Source organism: Lithobates pipiens, unplaced genomic scaffold (genome assembly GCF_037356315.1).
Source record: "Lithobates pipiens isolate NorthernLeopardFrog02 unplaced genomic scaffold, aLitPip1_a1.2 Scaffold_18, whole genome shotgun sequence".
NCBI classification, from domain to species: domain Eukaryota; kingdom Metazoa; phylum Chordata; class Amphibia; order Anura; family Ranidae; genus Lithobates; species Lithobates pipiens.
The window spans coordinates 560,956,056-560,974,203 of NW_027507758.1; the positions used below are offsets into that span (position 1 = coordinate 560,956,056).

Below are 18,148 nucleotides of genomic sequence, written 5' to 3' on the forward strand. Positions count from 1 at the left end.
ATATTCCCCTGGGATAAATGAGTGGAAGGGGGAGCCAGTATGGTCACCGGCTGGAGATAACAAAAATTGTGGTGTGGGATTTTTGTTAAGAAACAAAAGGATTAAAGTGGTGGATTAAATGTGTATGCCCTGGCAGGGAGACTGGATAGGATAATTTTTTTGCAAGATTTACAATTGCATTTAAGTGGAAGAATCCCAACTATGGTAGTGGGTGACTTCAATACTGTAAGGGAAAGGTCGGATAAGATGCGTGGAGGTGGAGATGGTCTAGATGGATCAAGTACCTTATTGAATAATATTATTTTGGATTTTTGCTTTTCTAATGTTGGGAAGGATTTGGGTGTGGCAGGATGAAATTTTACTTTTTTCTCTGAGACTGGGAGGGTTAAGTCTCTTATAGATTTTTTGTTATGCTCAAGAACTTTGAAATTTAAGGATTATGGTTTGTTTGATGTTTTCTTCTCGGATCATCGAGGAATAAAGGCTACCTTTTTATTTGAGAGTTCCGTTAATTTTGGCAGAGGGTTGTGGAAATTAAACAACTTATTATTGGAAGATGTGGAGGTTGGGGAGGATTTTGATCGATTATATAAGCATTTGTTGAAGAAGAAGTGCGTTTTTGAGAACTTATTAGCCCTTGTACACACGGTCGGAGAATCCGTCGGAATGTGTCCTATCGGACCGTGTTGTCGGATAATCCGACTGTGTGTGGTATGCATCGGACTGATTCCGTCGGACCCAATTTTCCAACTTGTTGGAAATATTTTCCGACCAACTGGTTCGATCGGACATACTCCGATCATGTGTAAAGAATTTTGATCGGACCGAGTGCCATGCATGCTCAGATCAAATTCCTACATCAAAGCTATTGGCTACTAGCCTGAACGTAGTCCCATCGTAACGAAATTACATCATCACATTCTGAATGATCGGATTTTTCGACAACTTAGTCTGACCGTGTGTATGCAACAGTTTCGGACAAGATCCGACGGACAAAATCCGACGGATTTGGTTGTTGAAATCTCCGACTGTGTGTACAGGGGCTTAGAGTGGTGGGATTGGGTAAAACGGAGGTTTGGTTCTTCCTTCAAAGCATGGGGAAGGAGGAGGGCAAGGAGAAGGAAGGAGATTTATGAGAGATTGGGATGGAGAATTAAGACTCTACAACATTTTAAAGAGCTGAACATGGATGTGGAGGAGGAATTGAGGATTGTGAAGGAAGAAAGGAAAGAATTTATGAAGGAGAAGGGTAAAAATATTGTGTTTCAGGCTAAAATTCAACATATGGAATTAAATGAAAAGTGTTCAAGATATTTTTTTAAGAAAATATGTGGAAGGAAGGATGTGTTGGTGGCTGTCAATGTGGGAGGAAGGAGGGTGGAAGGGGAAGGTGTCATAAAAGAAGTGGAGGGTTTCTTTAAAGAGCAAAGAAAAAAAAAAAAAGAAAAAAAGAAGAAAAACTGCGCTAAGGTGAAAATAAATATGTGAATATGTGAAATATATAGATATACGTGAATATCTTATATATAAAAATATTCAGCTGCGGCTTCACTATGTCACATACATACAAAAAAGTAAACAAAAATCATAAGCCGCGCTAAACAAAATACAAAAGCAAATGCAACCGATTACTTGTGCAGTAATACAAGAATAAATATTATATGGGGTATAGCAACCCCATATATATATATATATATATATATATATATATATGTGATGCAAAACGCATAAGTGTTGAAATTTCTAACCAAAAATCCCACCACTACAATTTACCACATGTAATAAAAGTTCATGACATACACCTGCAATATACAAATAAATATATAAAATATAAACACCCAGTGTATAGACACAAGAGTAGGTTAACGTAAGACTGAATGAAAGTCCTCTGAATATAAACCACAATGTTCCTAGGGATCCAAATATGGGCGAAAATGTGTTCAATCCACCACCAACACACGATAAGATTTACTGCTTACCAGATACAAATGACCCCCCACTACAGAGGGTCACACGGAGCTTTATGAAAATGGACGCCACTTCCAACCACGAGGGAAAGGGGTTCCTCAATGTCTTCCTGGCTTCGCTGTTTCAGGAAATCTTGGGAAGAAAACTCGCTCCCGGACACTCAACTCAAAAGTCCAAAAAGACTCAGAGCCAGAGGCATCAAAACCATAGAGGAGAAATAAAGCTCAAATAGTGTAAAACCCTTTTTATTTTAAGGATAAAAATGCACTTACAAATGTGTAAAAGAAAAAGCGCCTTAAGTCCGTGGCGCCGGCCGGACGCACACGGACAGACCCGTTCTCCTGGAACCCGTCACAAACACGAGGTGATAAGTAGCGCACCGCTCAGTGCTGTGGTGGGGGCTGTCGTGGTCTGGGCTGGGCTGTCGGGGATGCTTTTGTTGGAAAGCCCATGGTGATGTGCCCCTGGAGTGGCAGTCCAGGGGGTGCCTTCTTTCACTGTGCGTCTGCACTTTGATTTAGGCACCTAGGTCACGTCACCATTACATGGTTTTTTTTACACCTGCCTCTAGGGCCCGGCCTTTTGGCTAGGACCAGAGGAATTTTTGATGAGGGCCGGCCATTGTATTGCACAATGGCCACTTTTCACTCTCCTCTCCACTATCCCTTCCTCACTTTTTATTTATTTTATTTGTGTGTGTTTTGTCACTGTTTGTCACTTCACGTTTTGATTAGTAGGGTGTCGGTCCTCGGACCAATCCTGAACGCCTTGTGGGAGAGCGGACATAGGCCTTCTGGCTTGGTCCAATCTCCATGAGGGGGGGCCTACCTTCGGGGAAGCCCCCACAGTACCAAGTACCTAGGAGGTTCTGTTTCGGCAGTCCTCCCGGGGAAAGGAGGTCTTCCGGTTTCGTCCGGGGACCACTTGTTGAGTCTGGTACCTCAGTCCCCGTCTGGAGCCTAACGCCCCGAGGGATCAAGGTATGGTCCTTCTTTTGGAGGACATCAGGCACCCGTCTGCACTTTTTAGTGTTTCACTCTTTATGTGTGTGCACTTTTTTTATGCACCGGGTGGAAGTTTTTTGGGTGTGTTTGCACGTCATGGGCTTTTTCAATAGAAAAAATCTGTTCTTATCAGTTTAATATCTGATACGTCCCCTATCTGGGGACCATATATTAAATGGATTTTTAGAACAGGGAGATGGAAGAAGAGCTTGCTCTGTCCACTCCACGCATCGACCTGGTATTGCAGTACCTCCAGGACCGGTGCACCCCTCTCTTATGCAATTTCCAAAAACAGAATGAATTCAAACAGCAAATTCTCCTCCCTCCATCCTCCTCATCCTTTTGCTTGCTTGCTCACTCACTTGCAATGTTACTTTTGCTGCTCACAAGCTGTCTGTCTGTATGTTGTTCATTTTTGCAATAAACTTGCGTTTAACCCCTGTGTGTACTGGTGTTTTTTGCTTCGTGTCAGTTCTTGGCCTTTCTTTCTCCCTTCCTCCTTCCTTGCTCGCTCAATATTCTTTTGCTCAGGAAGAAGCAGGTGAAGTGGCAGTAGTTGCAAGAAGCCAAACCTAGGAAGTCAGCAAGTAGACACATTTCGACTAGGTAGCTAGCTCGAGTATGACTGAACTTTCTAGGCCAGGCCCAAAATGAGGCCTTTTTTTCCTAGCCATGTCCAGCCAGCTCAGCCATTGCAATAGGCCTGACTTTGCTCCATTCTTGTCCCTTCGTACAACCAGCTTGCTGAACAGCAGTTACTGCCTGAGTATTCATTCAGCAGCCTGTGTCTCCCTCTAGTGGGTCCCAGCCTTTTTGGGCTTTCGTCCACGTGTCCCAGGAGGCGGTCTCATGCAAATGCTTTTCTCTCGTAGAGCAGCAACGAGAAGCAACTTGGATGAGTGCAATTGTTGCTGCTGGCTGCCTGCTGGTCATTGCCAGGGTCAGCAGGTGCTTGCAAAGGTGTTGGACAGGTGTTAGAAATTGTGGATTGTTATCTAGGTCATCAGCAGGGGATTAGACTGCTTGACCAGGCCAGGTGTGAAAAGTTGCTAATCAGCGTCTCCGCCCGGTCTAGACGCGGGGGAAGGGCAGACCGGGGGCCTGGGCAGCAGCCGCAGCAGCAGCTCCTCTCCGTGAGCTCTGGCTTGCGGGCCTGCCGCCGCTCGCTCGGAAAAGAGAATAATTGGGTTATCGCTTCTCGGCCTTTTGGCTGCGATCTTAGTGTCGTAGGTAGAGGGTTTTGACGGAAGGCACCAGTCCTGCTCGGCCTGGGGGTGTTTCCTTGATTGGTACACCCCCTGCTGCTATTGGGCAGGACGCTGCTGGAGGTCTACGAGAGGGCGATAGTGGGTCGTAACCCCACAGGGCGCGGTTGGTCGGCGGTGTGGTTTTTCTGGGGGCCCCCCCCAGTGGGGTACCCCCCCCCGGATTCCGGAAGCGGCTGGCCTGCTTTTCAAAATGGCGAACAGAGGGCTCCGGGACTCTCTTCGCTTCCTGGTGAAGCCAGAATACAGGGACAAGGTCTCCTTGAGGACGGTGGTGGTTGACGTGCTGATGGACATCTGCTATGTGGAGGTAAGAAATGTGTTATGCCTTCAGGATTTCCCTATGCAAGGAATTTATGATGTTACCTTCTCCTCTGCCGAGGTCTGTTGGAACGCCTTTGAAAGGACAAAAGAAAAGAAAGATGTAGAAGTTATGAAGTATTTGGAAGTCACACCTCTCTTTATGCAAGATGAAAAGATGGTGATCCTGCATATGTACAATCCCTTTGCGGATCAGGCTATGGTTAGAGCCTTCTTGGCTGGGTATTGTGAAGAGTTGAAAGGAGGAGAAAAGGTGCTGAATCGTTTTAAAATTTGGACTGGGAAATACCGCTTTTTTGCTAGATTCAAGCTAGATAAGGAGTGTATTGGGGGGGGTAAGGCATCCACCATCTGCCTTTACCATAGGAGGAGAAAGGGGGTTCCTTTATTATCAGGGGCAGCCCAAATATTGTAGAAAGTGCTTCATGTACGGGCATGTAAGTTCAGAATGTGATATGGTTCAGAGATGCAGGTTCTGCAAGCAACCGGGACACAAAGCTAGTGACTGCGGAGCCAGTCGTACGTGTGACATTTGCCACCAGGCAGGTCACTTGGCAAAGCAGTGTAACGAGTATAAGAAGTGGAAGAAGACTTTTGCTTCGGCGGCGGCAGGCGGGAAAAGCCAGGAGGAAGGACAGAGGCCTACTAGTGGAGGAGGTGGGGCTGGTGAGACTCCTAAAATTTGGTTCCCAGGAGGCAAGGACCCTAGAGAGCGGGTTAAGGATGCTGTGCCCAAGGGAGTGACGGGGAGTGGGGAGGTGGCGATTCCTGCTGAAACAGCTACCGCAGTGGTTGGTGAGGCTGGGGTGGCCCCTGCGGCTCCTTTGGATGGTGGTGGAGAAAATACGAAGGCAGAAGAGGAGATGGAGACTAGTGCCATGGATGGACAGTGTTCGGACCCCCAGGGAGATGTAGGGCCTGTGGAAGGCGAAGACCAGACTGTTATTTCTTTGGCTAACCAAGAGCTGCTCTCCCTTAGGACCTTTTGGGGAGATATCTTCCAGTGAAAATGAATCTGACATGTTGGAAGTAGAAGAGGGGAGTGATGCTAGTATGGAATGTGCTCAACGGGAGTATTCCCCGGTAGAAATTACTGTCAAAAGGGCACGGAGGGAAGGGGTTGGGGATGGGAGTGAGGAAGGAACCCCCCCCCCCCCCCTTGCAATAAGTTTTTCTGGGGCCTCTGGCGAAGAGGCCGCCAGTTCTCCATGCCCGAAGAGAAGGCAAAAGGGAGTGAATGATGAGGCAGGATTGGAAGTTGTCTCCTAAAGACATTATGATGGCTGTTGTAACTTTCTTTTTTTTGATGGCTTTGACCATCTGCTCTTTGAACGTGAGGGTAATGAGATCAGGCTGGAAGAATGCTGTGGTTTTGGATTATTTGAGTAAAGTTAATGCATATATTTTATGTTTACAAGAATGCGGTTTGGATGGCCCTTCGGGCTTTTCTGAATGGGAGGGGGGAGTGGCTGTATGGGCTCCCTGCTGTCGTTCTAGGGCTGAGGGGGTTGGCTTTCTAATTAAGAATAGGAATGTGCAGGTTGTGTCTCATGAAATCCTAATTCCCGGAAGATGTCTGGCTGTAATGATTGAATATGCGGGTGAAAGAATGCGTATATTGAACTGTTATGCTCCTTCTGAAAGAAGTGATCGCAAGGAGTTTTTTGAGACCTTGAGATTGCTGCTCCCGGGTAGAGTGGCCACGATTTTAACAGGGGACTTCAATTGTGTTAGGAGGAAGGAAGATCGAAGCGGGCTGGGGGAGGGAGGTGTGGATGTTACTTCAAAGATTCTTAATGATCTTATTAGTGATTTGAGGTTGAAAGATGCTGCGCTGATGGCGCAGGGGAGTACCCCTGCGCACACATATTTTTCTGATAGGGGTACAGTCTCTTCCCGGATCGATTTTTTTTTTTTTCCTGTCCGATTTTTTAGGGGTGACAGAGTATAATACCACGGCTGTCATCTTTTCTGACCATGTGCTTATTTCTTGTAAGGTGGATGTGGGTGTTGGGGTTAAGTTTGGTGGAGGGTTATGGAAGCTAAATTGTTCCATTCTGGAGGATGAAGAAGTATGTAAGGAATTTGAAGGTTTTTTTGGCAGGCTGGTGGCTTTTAAAAAAAGATTTTGAAAATATACAAATGTGGTGGGATTGGATGAAGGACAAGGTGGCTGGGTTTTTTAAACAAATTTGTGCACGAAGGGCCAGAGAGAGAAGGGAGGTGGAGGAGCAGCTGATCAATAGGATTCACTTTCTGCATAAATGTAGGAGAATGGGTCTGTCAGTGGATGAGGAACTTGAAGAGGCTCGGGTGGAAAGAGCTATTTTTGAATCTAAAATCCAGGACTTGGAGGAAGGGGAACGTTGTTCCCGGTTCTTTTTTAAAAAGGTGGTAGATCCTAAGAAAATTATGAGATCTGTGTTGGTAGGAGAAGTGGAAGTAGAAGGGGACAGGATGGTGGAGGAGGTATCTTCCTTCTACAGAGAATTGTACAGTGGAGGGAGTGTGGCACGAGAGGAGGAATTAATGGAATATTGTAAGGTGGTGGAGGGTTGCTTGGGAGAGGAAGAAGGTGCCGGCTTGATTGACCCGATAATGGAGGGAGAAGTGGAGAGTGTTTTGAAGAGCATGCCCAAAAATAAAAACCCTGGGAGAGACGGTTTGCCCGCAGAGCTTTATTTAAGTTTCTGGTTCTTGTTTAGAGAACACCTCTTAGAACTTTTAAGATTCTGTTTTGCTTCTGGTACCGTGTCCCGCTCCATGAAGGAGGGGGCGATCACTTTGATTTTTAAGAAGGGGGATAGGAGGGACATTAAAAACTGGCGCCCGATTACGCTGCTAAATGCAGATTACAAATTATTGGCCAAGCTGTTGGCAAGCAGACTAAGCGAAGTAGTCTCTAAGTTGGTGGGGGAATGGCAGGCCTGTGCGGTTCCCGGGCGCAGGATTGTCGATAATCTTGTGTTGCTAAGAGATTTGTCATTTTATGCTCAGGTGAACAATAGACCTCTGGCCTTTTTGGGGATAGACTTGGAAAAGGCCTATGATAAAGTTTCTCATGTTTTTTTGTTTGAGGTTTTGGCTAGGTTAGGACTTCCGAGACCTCTTTTGAAGATCCTTAGGGGCCTTTATTCTGAGGTAGTAAGTCAAGTTTTGGTTAATAGGAATCTATCTGTTTTTTTTCCGGTATTGTCAGGGGTCAGGCAGGGGTGTCCCCTCTCGCCGATTCTTTTTATTTGCGCCATTGACCCGCTATTAAAGCATGTTCAGAGGGATAAGGTTCTGAAAGGGATGTTTATTCCAGGTGGTAATGGTGAACGTGTCAAGTCAGTGTGCTACATGGACGATATTACCTTTACTTGCTCATCAGGAATGGATGTTAGAAGGGCGGAGTTGCATCTAAGCCTGTTTAGCAGCGTGTCTGGCCTAAACGTTAATTGGCATAAGAGCCAGGCATGTGTGATGAGTGGCACATGTAATTTGGAAAATGTCAAGGTTAAGGTGACTGAAGATATTGTCATACTGGGTACTCATTTTGAAAGGGATCTTTCCAACCAGGTCAATGCAGAGAAAGTGATGGACAAAATTACAAAGAAGTTGGACTTTTGGAAAACCAGGCGACTGACTGACAGGCAATACCTTGGTCACTAAGGCAGTGGTATTGCCACTACTGCTGTATTTCAGTTTGGTTTTTCCGCCTAGAGTCAGGTGGATTCAGAAAGTGACGCATAGACTTTTTATGTTTTTTTGGGGCGCTAGAATGGAGAGAGTGGCCAGAGCAACCATTATTAAGAGACCTGAGTTAGGAGGATATGGCTTCCCGGATGTGGCTACCTTTTTGGGTGCAAACCTCTGGCTGAGTCATTTTAAAACTTTTATGGGTGGTGGGAAGGCAGCCTGCCTGATAAGATATTTGGCTGGTTGGCGTATGGTGAGGTGGGGTTGGTGTGGTAGGGATTTGTCTAAACCGGTTGCCCTGCTTCCCCCTTCCTTTTACCTGCGTTTGGAGCAGTTTTATAGAGAGCGTGGGTTGGGGGCTGGGGCGGTAGGGAAGGAGGGACTGAAGAAATGGTTATATAAGGATGAAGTGGTTGCTAACATCAGAGGACTTGGGTCCAGATTGGCTGGAATCTGCTGGAAGAGATTTTCAGTTGATGGAGTTACTAACAGGCAAAAGGAGATTGCCTGGATGGCTTTTCATAGGTGCTTAATGACTAGAGTTTTTCTTAGGTCAAGAGACTTATCTAGAATAGAGACGTGCCCTAGACCAGGCTGTGGAGGGTTGGAGACGGTGGAGCATGCACTCTTTGATTGTTCCTTTGTTCTTCGAGTACGGAGGAAATTGACCCCTATAGTGGATGCTATTTTTGGTATTCAGGATATGGATTTTGTGTGTTGGTTTTTTGGCCTGGTGGAGGGAAGTGTGGTCTTGCAGAGGAAGGTGTGGATTTTTATGGCTATTCTGAGGGAAGTATTGTGGGATGTGAGGTGTTGGGAGGTGAGAGGGAAGCGGGTTGTATCCGAAGATGATTGTGTTAATTTATGTTTGTCTAAATTGTATGTGGTGTTGTTGGTGGATAGGAGGAGGATGGGTGTGGAGGATGCGGATGAGTATTGGAGGTGGGGAAGGTGGAAGGGTGGGGGGAGGGGGTTTTGAGGGTTGATGTGTTTTTTACTTACCTGATGTGTTTTATACCTGTTTTATTGAAAAGAAGTCATTAAGAGAAATGGCACTTACCTGAATGATGATCGAAGCGTTGTACCGGAAGGAATCTTTTTTGGTTCTTGTTGACTGAGTATGGTACGCTGGATCTGAAGGGAAAAAAAAAAAAAAAATCTGTTCTTATCAGTTTAATATCTGATACGTCCCCTATCTGGGGACCATATATTAAATGGATTTTTAGAACAGGGAGATGGAAGAAGAGCTTGCTCTGTCCACTCCACGCATCGACCTGGTATTGCAGTACCTCCAGGACCGGTGCACCCCTCTCTTATGCAGTTTCCAAAAACAGAATGAATTCAAACAGCAAATTCTCCTCCCTCCATCCTCCTCATCCTTTTGCTTGCTTGCTCACTCACTTGCAATGTTACTTTTGCTGCTCACAAGCTGTCTGTCTGTATGTTGTTCATTTTTGCAATAAACTTGCGTTTAACCCCTGTGTGTGCTGGTGTTTTTTGCTTCGTGTCAGTTCTTGGCCTTTCTTTCTCCCTTCCTCCTTCCTTGCTCGCTCAATATTCTTTTGCTCAGGAAGAAGCAGGTGAAGTGGCAGTAGTTGCAAGAAGCCAAACCTAGGAAGTCAGCAAGTAGACACATTTCGACTAGGTAGCTAGCTCGAGTATGACTGAACTTTCTAGGCCAGGCCCAAAATGAGGCCTTTTTTTCCTAGCCATGTCCAGCCAGCTCAGCCATTGCAATAGGCCTGACTTTGCTCCATTCTTGTCCCTTAGTACAACCAGCTTGCTGAACAGCAGTTCCCTGCCTGAGTATTCATTCAGCAGCCTGTGTCTCCCTCTAGTGGGTCCCAGCCTTTTTGGGCTTTCGTCCACGTGTCCCAGGAGGCGGTCTCATGCAAATGCTTTTCTCTCGTAGAGCAGCAACGAGAAGCAACTTGGATGAGTGCAATTGTTGCTGCTGGCTGCCTGCTGGTCATTGCCAGGGTCAGCAGGTGCTTGCAAAGGTGTTGGACAGGTGTTAGAAATTGTGGATTGTTATCTAGGTCATCAGCAGGGGATTAGACTGCTTGACCAGGCCAGGTGTGAAAAGTTGCTAATCAGCCCCTCCGCCCGGTCTAGACGTGGGGGAAGGGCAGACCGGGGGCCTGGGCAGCAGCCGCAGCTCCTCTCCGTGAGCTCTGGCTTGCGGGCCTGCCGCCGCTCGCTCGGAAAAGAGAATAATTGGGTTATCGCTTCTCGGCCTTTTGGCTAGGATCAAGTGCAGTGTTACTGCAGGAGACCTAGTCGAGAGGTGCCCGGGGTACCCGACAGTCGGCCTTGGGGGGAGCGTCCCTTTTCGGAGGGCCCCCCCTTGTTGCTATTGGCTTTAGGCTTAGTCCCCGGGCAACGGGAAGCGATCGCCTTTGGAAGGGCGTCTGTTCTTCGGTCGGTTGGCGGAACTGTGGGGGCCCCCATAGGTAGGCGGGCGGATCGTTGACCCTTTTTTCCTTCGAGATGGCGAACCGTGGGCTTAAAGACTCACTAAGATTTCTGGTGATGCCAGGATGCAAGGAGCAGGTGTCCTTGAAGACTATCGTGGTGCATGTACTGACGGAGACCTTCAATATTGCGGTGAGAGATGTGTTGTGCCTCCAAGATTTCCCAAGCCAAGGTATTTACGATGTGACCTTTTCTTCCACAGCGATTTGTTGGAATATTTTTGAAGCTGCTGAAAAAATGAAAGGAGAAGGTGCATTGAAATTCATACAAGTAATTCCATTGTTTATGGAGGAGGAAAAAATGATCATTGTTCATATGTACAACCCGTTTGCGGACCCGGCCTTGGTAAGAGCGTTTCTTGATAATTACTGTGAAGTACTGAGAGGGGGAGAACCCGTTTTGAATAGATATAATATTTGGACAGGCAAATACAGATTTTTTGGCCGGTTTAAACTGGACCGTGATAGTATTGGGGGAGTGAAACGGCCGCCCCCTATCTTCACGATTGGTGGAGAGAGGGGATTCCTATTCTATCAAGGGCAACCGAAGTATTGCAGGAAGTGTCTAATGTATGGCCACACTAGTAATGCATGTGAGATGAGTGAAAGATGCAGGCTTTGTCAGCAGGTGGGACATAAGGCCAAAGACTGTAAGGCGGGGAAGGTATGCGACATCTGTAAACGTGCAGGACATTTGGCAAAGCAATGCCCGGATTATGAGAGGGAAAGGAAGAAGCAAGCCAGTACCAGAATGGGATGGGGGGCAGAGCAGAGGGGTGGACAAGGAGGGGGTGCTGAGAGGGCTCCAGGGGAAGGGAGTCATGCCAGCGGAACCCCTGAGTCTGGTCCCAGTGATGCTCCACCCGGTGATGCTGGAGGGACAAGTGACGGAGTGAGGAAGGCGGGTGGTGCCGCCGCGGCTGCGGCTGATGCCACTGGCTGTAACTCTGCCCACCCAAAGAAGGCGGAGGGTCCGGAAGGGGATCATGCGGATGATCCCAATGCGGATGATAATTCCCCCCGAGAAGAGGAGATGGAAGTAGGCGGAGATGCGGTTCAATCCCCTGGTTCTCCAGATGGCATCGAGATCATCATTGAAGGTGGCAACCCGGTGGTTAGTCCGGTATCTAGCCCGTTCGTGGCTCCGGTGCTGGTCGCTGACATTCCTTCCAGTGAGGATGAGGAGCAGGATGACATGGATAGTGACGAAAGTCTTGAATGTGGCCAACCTATGTTGTCTTCCCCTGGTTCTGAAACTCAGTTGGCTGGAAAGCGGACTCAGACAGAGGGGGGAGGTGTGGAAAGTGAGGAGGGAAACTCCTTATATATCGCTTCACCTGGGGCTTCCGAAGAGGGGGTCGCCAGTTCTCCAGAGCCAAGAAGAAGACAGCGGATGAGGCAAGGAGATCCTGGACTTAAGGAAGGACCTTGTTAATTTTTTATGATGGCTAGTTTTCGTTTTTTGATGATGGTTCTTACTGTTGTCTCTTTAAATGTTAGGAGCCTTAAGGCAGGTGGTAGGAGGGCTTTCGTTTTGGATTTTTTGGGATCTGTTAATGCTGATATAATTTGTCTACAGGAATGTGGTGTAGATGATTTGTCGGGCATTACCAAGTGGGAGAAGGGAGTGGCTGTGTGGGCTCCTTGTTGTGAATCCAGGTCGGAAGGTGTTGGGGTGCTAGTTAAAAATGATAACCTGAAAGTTCTATCATATGAGGAAGTGGTCCCTGGGAGGTGTCTGTCAGTTACGTTTGAATTCGAGGACGAAAGAATAAGATTGTTTAATTGTTATGCACCTGCGGAGAAGAGGGGGCGTAAGGAATTTCTGGACGTTTTGAGATTGCACCTACCAGGAAGAATGACAACGATTGTGGCGGGTGATTTTAACTGTGTAAGAAAGGGGCGTGATAGATGTGGTGTCAGTGAAGGAGGGGGGGTGGATGTGACCTCCCGTCTACTGAATGAGCTCATAAGTGATTTTAGGCTTAAGGACGTTGCTCTGGTGGTGGAGGGGGATCAGACGGCGCATACTTACCATTCCGATAAAGGGACCGTGTTATCCTGTATTGATTTCCTGTTAACATCTGAATTTGTTGAGATAATTGGTTATGAGGCTATCCCAGTCCTTTTTTCGGACCATGTGCTATTGAGCTGCAAGTTGGATGTTGGGGGAGGGGTCAAGTTTGGTGGTGGGTGGTGGAAATTGAATGTTACAATTTTGGAAGATGAAGATGTATGTAGAAAATGTGGTACTTACCTGGAGGAGTTGGTGGAGCAGAAGGTGAACTTTACGAATGTCCTGGTGTGGTGGGATTGGGTCAAGGGATGTCTTGCTGAATTCTTCCAGAGAATGGGTAGATTGAAGGCTGCGGAGAGAAAAAAGGAAGAGTTGGTTCTGATTAAGAGGCTGTCCTTCTTGCATAAGTGCAAAAGGTTAGGTATTGATGTGAATGAGGAGTTGAAGGAGGTGCGAGAATTGAGAGATAGGATGTTGAAGGAGAAAGGGAAAAGTATTATTTTCAATGCTAAAGTTAAAGATATGGAGGAGGGGGAGAAGTGCTCAAGGTACTTCTTCAAGAAGGCCTTTTCTGGAAGGAAGACAATGACCTCTGTGTTGGTGGGGGAGGAAGAGGTGAAAGGGGATAGAGTGATGGAGGAAGTGTTTTCTTTTTACAAAAATTTATATGATGTGCAAAAGGGGGTGCAGGAGGAAGAGCAGGAGGAATATTGCAGTGTATTGGGAAGATGTTTGGAGAAGGAGGATGCTGAGGGGTTGATGGACGATATAACAGAGTTGGAAGTCGAGAGAGGATTGAAGAGTATGCAGAGGAATAAAACTCCTGGTAAAGATGGCCTTCCAGCTGAATTTTATATTAGGTTTTGGGAAATTTTGAAAGGGCATCTTACAGAGATAGTTACGTTTTGTGTTTCCAATGGGGTATTGTCCTCCACTATGAAAGAAGGGGCGATTACTTTAATTTTTAAAAAGGGGGATCGAAGGGAGATAAAGAACTGGCGCCCTATCACACTGTTAAACGTTGATTACAAACTTGTGGCAAAGCTGTTGGCTAATAGGCTTAGTATGGTGGTACATATGTTGGTCGGGGAGGAACAGGTGTGTGCGGTGCCTGGTCGAAGGATCTCAGATATACTAATTTTGTTACGGGATTTGGTTACCTATTCCCAGCTGAATAATAGGCCCTTGGCCCTTATGGGAGTGGATTTGGAAAAGGCCTATGATAAGGTGGCGCATTCCTTTTTATTTAAAGTTTTGGAGCAGATGGGAATCCCGATGCCCTTTTTAAAGACTTTGAGGGGTTTGTATACGGGGATTGTGAGTCAAGTTTTAGTTAACGGCAATTTATCTGATTTATTTTCTGTTAAAGCAGGGGTTAGACAGGGTTGCCCCCTGTCTCCGATTATGTTTATTTGCGCAATTGAACCTCTTCTTCGTCATGTACAGAAGGATAAAGGGATAAAAGGTGTTTTTGTGCCAGGAAGTGGAGGGGAATACGCTAAAGCAGTCTGTTATATGGATGATGCAACGTTTATTTGTTCTTCTGAGGCCGATGCAAGGAGGGCTGAACTTCAGCTTAAATTGTTTAGTTGCATGTCCGGGCTGAATGTCAACTGGCAAAAGAGTCAGGTCTGTATGTTGAGTGGGTCCGGAACACTGAAGGAGGTAAAGGTGGAAGGGGTCGATTCCATAATAATCTTGGGGACTCAGTTTGGAAGGAATTTACTGGACCAATCCAATGCGGAGAAGGCGATGGGGAAGATCCAGAAGAAAATCGATTTTTGGAAATTAAGACGGCTAACATTAGCTGGGAAAGTGTTGGTGGTTAAATCAGTGATTTTGCCTTTATTACTGTACTATAGTTTGGTTTTCCCACCTAATGTGAGGTGGATGCAAAAGATTGTTAGAGTTCTGTTTGTTTTTTTCTGGGGTAGTAAGATGGAAAGGGTGGAGAGGAAAGTAGTAATAAAGAAACTCGAAGAAGGAGGATGTGGGTTTCCTGATATTCCTGTCTTTTTAAGTTTGCACTTTTGGTTGGCGCATTATAAAGCTTTTATGGCGGGGGGCAAAACTGGCCTTTTAATGAGGTATTTGGCTGGGTGGACTCTGATTAAATGGGGCTGGTAAGAGAAAGATGCATCTAGACCAATTGCTTTGGTAACACCTTCCTTTTATTTGAGGTTGGCTGCCTTTTATGAAACCAATAGACTGAAAGAGCTGGGAGGAGCTGCAATTGAAAAGAGGGCTTTGAAAAAGTGGTTACTGAGAGAGGAGGTGAGGGCCAACATCTGTGGACTTAGTTCTAGATTAACGGAGTTATGCTGGAAGAGATTTCTTTTGGAAGGAGTCTCTAATAGGCAAAAGGAGATTTCCTGGTTGGCGTTTCATGGGGCATTGTTGACGAAAGCCTTTTTAAAGGCGAGGGATCTTTCTAGGGATGATAAGTGTCCTAGAGAAGGGTGTAACGATCTTGAGACTGCGGAACATGCTTTGTTTTATTGCTCCTTTGTACATAGAGTGCGGATGAAATTGGCCTTTTTTGTGGAAGAGGTGGTGGGTGTCAAGGGTGCGGGAAAGGTGGTGTGGTTCTTTGGACTGGTAGAGGGACATAAGACAATACAGAGGAAAATTTGGATTGTTGCCGCAATCTTTAGGGAGGTGATGTGGGAAGGAAGTTTGTAATGTCTGAGATGGATTGTGTGAATTTGTTTTTTGCCAGGTTGTATGTGGTGTTGTTGGTTGATAGGAAGCATATGGGAGTGGATGAAGCAAATGGATATTGGGGTTGGGGTAGGTGGAAGGGGGGTGGTTGGTAAGGGTATGGGCGTGTATATTATGTTTTAAAATGTTTATATGATGATTTTAAGATGTTTGTGATAAATATGAAGCCTATATGATGATTTGAGCGAGTACCTGGAAAGAACTTGGGCGGAAGGTTCTTGAAGGTGAACGATCTTTTCTGTGAGATATATGGACTTGCTTGAGATCTGATGGGAAGAAAAAAAAATAAAAAATAAAAAAAATCTGTTCTTATCAGTTTAATATCTGATACGTCCCCTATCTGGGGACCATATATTAAATGGATTTTTAGAACAGGGAGATGGAAGAAGAGCTTGCTCTGTCCACTCCACGCATCGACCTGGTATTGCAGTACCTCCAGGACCGGTGCACCCCTCTCTTATGCAGTTTCCAAAAACAGAATGAATTCAAACAGCAAATTCTCCTCCCTCCATCCTCCTCATCCTTTTGCTTGCTTGCTTGCTCACTCACTTGCAATGTTACTTTTGCTGCTCACAAGCTGTCTGTCTGTATGTTGTTCATTTTTGCAATAAACTTGCGTTTAACCCCTGTGTGTACTGGTGTTTTTTGCTTCGTGTCAGTTCTTGGCCTTTCTTTCTCCCTTCCTCCTTCCTTGCTCGCTCAATATTCTTTTGCTCAGGAAGAAGCAGGTGAAGTGGCAGTAGTTGCAAGAAGCCAAACCTAGGAAGTCAGCAAGTAGACACATTTCGACTAGGTAGCTAGCTCGAGTATGAATGAACTTTCTAGGCCAGGCCCAAAATGAGGCCTTTTTTTCCTAGCCATGTCCAGCCAGCTCAGCCATTGCAATAGGCCTGACTTTGCTCCATTCTTGTCCCTTCGTACAACCAGCTTTCTGAACAGCAGTTACTGCCTGAGTATTCATTCAGCAGCCTGTGTCTCCCTCTAGTGGGTCCCAGCCTTTTTTGGCTTTCGTCCACGTGTCCCAGGAGGCGGTCTCATGCAAATGCTTTTCCCTGGTAGAGCAGCAACGAGAAGCAACTTGGATGAGTGCAATTGTTGCTGCTGGCTGCCTGCTGGTCATTGCCAGGGTCAGCAGGTGCTTGCAAAGGTGTTGGACAGGTGTTAGAAATTGTGGATTGTTATCTAGGTCATCAGCAGGGGATTAGACTGCTTGACCAGGCCAGGTGGGAAAAGTTGCTAATCAGCGTCTCCGCCCGGTCTAGACGCGGGGGAAGGGCAGACAGGGGGCCAGGGCAGCAGCAGCCTCAGCAGCTCCTCTCAGTGAGCTCTGGCTTGCGGGCCTGCCGCCGCTCGCTCGGAGAAGAGAATAATTGGGTTATCGCTTCTCGGCCTTTTGGCACGATCAAAGGGCTCCCGCGCGTGTCCGGATATTTCGGGGATCAGCGGGCCAGGCCTCTGAGCCTGGCCAGGTGAGCATTGAACATTTTGGGGGTTCCCCCCTTAATGGAGAAGGCTGAGAGCGACTGAGGTTCTCCAGTGTGAGAAGCCTATTTGCATATATTTGCATATCCTGTGCATATCCTTTGCTTTGGTAATGGAGGATGCAAGGTTTACCTCAGCGGCCCATGAGGTGCGCTTCCGCAATGCGGTTAAAATTGAAATCGATGGCGAATGCCGGGAGGAAGATTGTGCTAAATTGGTAATGGAGAAAGTATTATCAGAATGTGGAATCCAAGGTGAGGATTTGCTGTGCATGGCGGAATATCGGAACCAAGGAGTGGTGGAGGTGATTTTTAATGAATATTCGATATATAAGGATTTCAAGATGAGGTGGGAGGCGGTGGAAAAGAAACCGGAGATGGAAAGATTTAGTGTAGAATTTTTACATCGGAGTCCTTGGAAACTTGTGACTGTGATGATGTACAATCCCTATGTGACAACGAGGGAAGTGACCGATTTCTTGAAAATGGAATGTGAGGAGGTGGAATTCGTGAAGTTGATTGATAACAGCGTTGGAGTGTGGTCTGGTAAAAGGCTATATAGGTGCAGGTTCTATGTGAACGATTTTGCAGCCGATCACTCAGATCACATAAAACAGACCTTTCAAATTGGCCGTAATAGGGGGTTCCTCAAATATTCGGGGATGCCCCCCTATTGCTGGAAGTGTGCGGATAGGGGACATACAACTGCACAGTGCGACTTGTTGAAGAGGTGCCGGAATTGTACGGGCTTGGGACATTCTGCAGAAAATTGTACTGCCCCTAAGAAGTGCACCCATTGCCAAGGCACAGATCATTTATACGAAGAATGTCCTAGCAGAGTCAAGACGTTTGCTGAAAAAGTAGCTGGAACGAAAACAACTAAGAAAATGAATTTGCCGGAAGATGAGGATGTTCTGAGGCAGGTGGTGGAGTTGGAGAAGGAGTTGGGGTTGAAGAATCCGGAGGATGGAGGAGGAGGTAATGTGGTATCTGAGGTGGAACCCAACGTGAGGGTGGAGAAGGAGAGTGAAATGGTGGTGGAGGAGAAACCCGATGAAACAACTGTGGTGGTGGAAGAGGATAAAGAGGAAATGGAATGTCAAATGGGAAAGGAGGTGCGACTACAAGAAGACCCAGAAGAAGATGTGGGGCATAAAAGAAGGAAAGTAGCGGAGAGTACAGCTGAAGACACGGGTGAGGATTTATTTGGTGGAGT

At 46.5% G+C, this 18,148-nt stretch overlaps 3 pseudogenes; all 3 read left to right on the plus strand.

Annotated features, from left to right (window-relative positions):
- Nucleotides 1-3,068: 3,068 nt before the first annotated feature.
- Nucleotides 3,069-3,244, plus strand: LOC143990503 (U2 spliceosomal RNA; annotated as a pseudogene).
- Nucleotides 3,245-9,332: 6,088 nt separating this feature from the next.
- LOC143990486 (U2 spliceosomal RNA) lies at nucleotides 9,333-9,550 on the plus strand (annotated as a pseudogene).
- Nucleotides 9,551-15,682: 6,132 nt separating this feature from the next.
- LOC143990505 (U2 spliceosomal RNA) lies at nucleotides 15,683-15,906 on the plus strand (annotated as a pseudogene).
- Nucleotides 15,907-18,148: the final 2,242 nt, after the last annotated feature.